Here is a 6000-nt window from a genome sequence, read left to right on the forward strand (position 1 = left end):
AGTAAACCCTGACCAAGTAACTCGAGTAACCCCCGCCACACGGTGTGACCAGCCACATACAAAAATTTGCCAAGAAACAATTCTAGTATTCCATCTTAGATAAAAATCTTTCCTTTTATAGACTATTCCGTGTTTAGATAATTCTCGACCCAAGTTCGACTTTTGAAATTAAAAGTTATTGAAATTTATATATATATTATTGAAATAGTATAAATCTATGGTCAATCATAATACAGAGTATAAAAATTTGATGTGTGGGAATTAGAGTTTGAGGATTATACAATTGGATTAGGATTGAAAATTGATTGGTGGGAATTGGGAATTCATAGAATACGGAGTAATGATTCAATCAACAAAAAAAATTATCACAACACAAGTTCAGGCTAGCAGGTTAGCAACATAGCATGCCCTACAAAAACTCGGCTTGAGACGCTCACCTTTAGCATCTACGAGAAATTTTAAAAAGAAACTACGGAGTACCGAGTATTCGAGTAACAAAAACGTTCTTTGCCCTCTTTAAGAAAACATTGTCGGCCAAAAAAAAAAAAAAAAAAAAAAAAAGAGCAAATTCATGCAAATCAGCCGCGCTAAATCAAAGAAATCAAACCCAAATCTTCTGTCACTTAGCTCAGTGAAGATGCGGAATGTCAGAGTTTCATCCAAGAAATCATCTTTGTTAACTCGCACTCTCTATATAATCCTTCTTTTTGCTATATCCATTTTTTTTTTTCTCCTATATTCTAAGGATGTTTTAGAAGATGAACAAAACCCACTTTTTTTATAATGATTTTCAGTCTAATTCTAACCCTCATCATCAGTCTGAGCAGGTAAAATTGATTCTTATTACATGGGTAATCCCCAATTTCAATTAATTTGATATTGTTCTGTGTTCTTGAGTTTTTTTTTTTTTTTTTTTGTAATTACAAATTTCTGCCTTTCTGGGGTTGTTTTGCCTTGTGATTCTATGTATGAATGTTGATTTTGTTTCATTTATCATTATTATTTTTATTGGGGTTTTGGGAGATGATTAGATGTGATGAAGTTTGATCAATTTGCTGTAAATCTGTGTAGATTGTCTATGTTATGGAGAGAGAAATGGTTGTATGAAAGAAGATGTTTATTGAAGTTGGAAATTTAGGTGGGATAAAAAAGTTGATGAATGTACCTATAAAATATCTGTTACTTGTGCTCTAGATTGAGATTAAAATGATACTGAAGAACAATCAACTGTTTTGTTTGAGTAATCTGACATTGCTTCTATCTTTAGATAAGGAGTCCTGTGCACTTTGTTGATGAGCAATTACGGGCTTCAACGTTCAGCCGTGACCTGCGTCCTTGTGTCAAGCCTACTGCTAGATACAAAGGTTAAATGTTTTGCAGCCATTCTTGCTTTTCTTGAAGAAAGTAATAGTGGGATTATTATAACAGAAATTCTTAATTGCTACTGAAGTTATTGATCTTGATCGCTATCGTATCAATGTTTGCTAATGGGATATTTCCTTGACTACTTATCAAAGAGTAATAATATACTCACTAACTTGGTTCTGTATTTTCATATATGGTCAGTTGCTCAGGAATCTAACAGATATTTGACTGTAAAGAGTAATGGAGGGCTAAATCAAATGCGTACTGGTGTAAGTTACTTTGGCTTTTTTCTCTTTCGATTTGTATAAGTTTGTACAGCGGCTTCATTGAATTGATTTGCCAAAGTAAGATTCTGGCAATAAATTATTAGAATTAGGTTTTAATCCTTCTGGAAAGAAATTACTTGTAGTATTTCAACTAGAAAAAGAATGCAATTTACCCAAACGTGTGCTAGTTGATACATGCTTGAAAACTTAAATTCTAGTTTATGCGTATTTGAAGTATACATGTGTGAGTTTACATGCATTTTATGTAATGATGTATACCTGATTCTGGCCTATATATTTGAATGTCCATATATGCACATATAGTGATATAGCAATGTTGTTGAATATCCACACATTTAAGCAATGCTTTTACTCGGTTGCAGATTTACTCCTGTACCTTTTCTTGTTATTGATTTTGATGTAAATGAAGCAAACTTCCAATCAGTGAAGTTTGAACTGTACTGAATCATAAGATTCATAACCTAATCATTAAATTGGGAAAATTGCTTTCTTACCTATGTTGTATTTGTTTGCCTTTTTTCTTTTTCTTTTTCTTTTCATTGTTGTAATAAAATACTCGTTCCTAGATTGCTGATATGGTGGCTGTGGCACGCCTTATGAATGCAACCCTGGTGATTCCCAATCTGGATAAACGTTCATTTTGGCAGGATTCAAGGTCTCTTTGGCAATCCTTTGTAAAAGCTCTTCTTTGTTTATGCTCTGAGGTTTCTTACCATATTTTAGTTTTCTTGATCAGTGTGTTTGGGGACATATTTGATGAGCTCTATTTCATGAGAAGCTTGCGTCAGGATGTAAGAATTGTGAAGGAACTTCCTAAACAGCTGGAATCTGCACCTCGAGCCCGCAAACACTTTGGTTCCTGGTCAGGGATGAGCTATTATGAGAATATGACACATTTGTGGAGGGAATATCAGGTAGGCCTTTTTAATTATTTATAGCAATTGTTTTTTTGCGGTACTTGGATGAGCAATTCTGTTTCCATATTCTGAACTTTGGAGAGGAAAAAAATTTGATCTTGAGTTAAGCAAACCAGTGTAAAGCATCTGGATGGTGTTTTCCGAAAGTATAATGGAATTTGACTTGTCTAGTCATGATATTCAGGTGATTCATGTTGCAAAATCAGATTCTCGGCTTGCAAATAATGATCTGCCTCTTGACATTCAAAGGCTCCGATGTCGTGCTCTATACCATGCTTTACATTTCTCTCCTCCTATTGAACATTTGGGCAAGGTGAATTTCTACATCTACTTTGCCATCAAAAGAACTTCTAATATTTGCAAGAGCTTTCCATGTTTTCAGTGTTTCGTTTAGAATGATTTCAAGAGGCACATTATGGGGCATGTTTTAAATTAGGTTCTGACTTCATGGCAGTGACACCACAGAGACTAGTGGAGCGGCTGAGGTCACGTGGGGGTCAGTACATTGCTCTTCATCTTAGATATGAGAAGGACATGCTTGCTTTTACTGGGTGTACCTATGGTCTTTCTGATGCAGAATCTGAGGAGTTGAGAATTATGAGGTACTGATATTTATATTTGTGTAACACCAAAAGTATATGTAGCGTATGCTTCAAAGTCAAAATCTACTGCGATAAATGCTTAGAAGCACTTGTGGTTCGTAGTGAATGGAGCTTTAGTTGCAAGACAAGGACAGACAAAATATAGGCTTTCCCTAATTGCTGCCTAATAAGCAGTCATCTACAAAAAGCAACGTAATAGACATAATCTACATGAACCGATTTGTAGAACTTGATTAGGTTTGGAGGGATACAAAACTGAATAGAAAAATTTCTTGTCAACTGATGTTTGTGGCGTATCCCCCACCGCTATTACATGGAAGATTTAACAGCCTCCCATGTTTTTTTTACATAACTAACTGATGCTTCTCTGCCCAAAATTGTCAGGGAGAACACACACCACTGGAAAATAAAGAAAATAAACTCCACAGAGCAGAGGAATGCAGGCCTTTGTCCACTTACACCCAGGGAGGTTGGGATCTTTATTAAGGCTCTTGGTTATCCTCTGTCAACATTAATTTATATTGCTGCTGGAGAAATTTATGGTGGTGCTGAGCGACTGTCTGAGCTGACTTTGCGATTTCCTAATGTGATTTTTAAGGTATGCGCTAAAATTACATGCCTTTCCTTGGTAATTGACCCCTGCATTTTTAGGACATTTGCAGAAAAGTTATCTTGGATTCCGTCATTAACTAATTCTTTGTTGGCAGGAAACGCTGGCTACCCAAGATGAATTAGGAGCTTTTTCCCATCATGCTACTCAAGCTGCTGCTATTGATTATATCATTTCTGTGGAGAGTGATGTGTTCATTTCTTCTCATTCAGGGAATATGGCAAGAGCAGTTGAGGGTCATAGGCGGTTTCTGGAGCACAGAAAGACAATTACGCCTGACAGGTAATGGGCTGCTGGTTTGAGATACCAATGTGTCTTTATCTGTCCTTAATGCTTGTGATGGAGTTCATTGTTTTTTTGCGAAGAATCAAACCATAAGATCGTTTACTAAGTTATCCTGAAACTAGAACCATTTTTCCAAATAAAAATTCCAGTTACTAGAACCAAAATTTATCAGAAGATTTGGTTTGAAGCTAGAGAAGCTCTATTGTTTCTCTGGTTGGTTGGGGTGTATCGTCTCAGTTGTTTTGTTTAAGTAACGACTATTGAAACATAAAGAAGTTGCAGTTCCTCAAGTTTGCCTCTCATGTTGGTGTCAAAAGCATTTTTTTTTTAATGTCAATAACTATTCTGTTTTTTGGGGTCAAAACTAAAAAAGATTGTAAACAATAGTCTTCCGTCCTTCACTTTGGTGGTAGGTCCCTTGGATTGACATTTTTCTAGGGAGGAGGTGGTTGCTGTCTTGAAGGTTTAGGTTGGAGATTTGGGAGTGAGAAGGAGTTTCTCTATCTATTTGCAAAAGTGGATGATACGATTCATTTCTGCATACAGCTGTCACTCTGTCAGGAGGTCTGAATCCTATGTATATCTTATCAATGTCAAGCCGTAGCTTATAGAGTCTGAAAGAATAAACTTGATTCGAATAGTATCATATTTGACTTTTTTGGTTAAAAACCTGAATAACTTGGACCACTTTTAAGTCAATAGGTTATTTAAAAACCTAAGTAATGATAATTTTATGGAAAAATGGAAGCACCTTCAAACAATGTATTGATAAAATCATATAACATAATTTTCTGACAAAATTTGGTGTTTTAAGTCTTGTGCGATAAAGGGATCCCTTGTGATTTTTATGTTTGTTTGATGTTAAAGCAAATAATATAAGATATCCTCTGCAACTGCATAGATTTTGCTTTAGATAACAAACCGAGTGATCAGTAGTGCACTACGTTCTATCTTGTGTATTTGTGTTTTAATTTTGTTATTGTTTGTAATATTATATGTTGACCTGTTTTCTGCAGGAAGGGTCTAATTGAAGTATTCGATAAGTTAGATTCTGGACAACTACAGGAAGGGCCGTACGTATCAATATTGTCAAAAAGATGCATAGGAATAGGTAAGAGTAGAAGAGCTATACTTCAATTGTGTTTAGGAAGTGTAGGTCATTAGCCATGCATTCAGCATTAGTTTCTCCTTGCAACATAATTTCATATATCGCGCCATATTGGTAAGTGTCACACTCTCATTCTCTTTGACATTACAGGCAAGGGGCTCCAAGGAAAAGGAGTGGCCCTCCACCAGGAATTAAGGGCAGAGCACGATTCAGGTTTGAAGAATCATTTTTATCAGAATCCGTACCCAGAATGCATATGCAAGTCATAGGATCATTTGCTGCAACTTGAACATGAATTCTTTTCTGTGAATCTGCTGGTGGTTTTGATTACTCCAGAGCATTTTTTGGGGCATGGCTTGACTTTATCACGATTCACAAATGTGCAAAAATGAGCTAGGATATGATTGTTACTTACCCTTTGTTGATTAAGTTTTTTTTTTTTTTTTTTTTAATTTTTATAAAACGATATCTTTTTACTACAATTTTGTTATCATCCTTTTGTTAATTCTTTTTGTTTCATTACATCATTTAGAACTCTGAATTGGGTTAATGTTGTATATTTTACATTCTGATTACGGCATCAATCAAGAGTCCGATAACATCTACTGCGTAAATTAAGAGATAAAATGCTAACATTATTAACATCAGAACTCAAGCTTTCAGTCATCAGAACTCTCCTACTAATTCTCATTATACCAATCTCATCAATTTGATGTTTAATCCATGTACTAAAAATACATTTGTATATTCGTTAATCAAATGGACTATTGAGTGTTTCTTTTAACAAAAGAATTAAAAAAAGTTTCCTATGCTGAAACAGAAGAAA

At 35.1% G+C, this 6000-nt stretch overlaps 1 pseudogene; it reads left to right on the plus strand.

The window, feature by feature from the left end:
• Positions 1-344: 344 nt before the first annotated feature.
• Positions 345-5679, plus strand: LOC110695170 (annotated as a pseudogene).
• Positions 5680-6000: the final 321 nt, after the last annotated feature.

Source organism: Chenopodium quinoa, unplaced genomic scaffold (genome assembly GCF_001683475.1).
Source record: "Chenopodium quinoa cultivar QQ74 unplaced genomic scaffold, ASM168347v1, whole genome shotgun sequence".
In the NCBI taxonomy this organism is placed as follows: domain Eukaryota; kingdom Viridiplantae; phylum Streptophyta; class Magnoliopsida; order Caryophyllales; family Amaranthaceae; genus Chenopodium; species Chenopodium quinoa.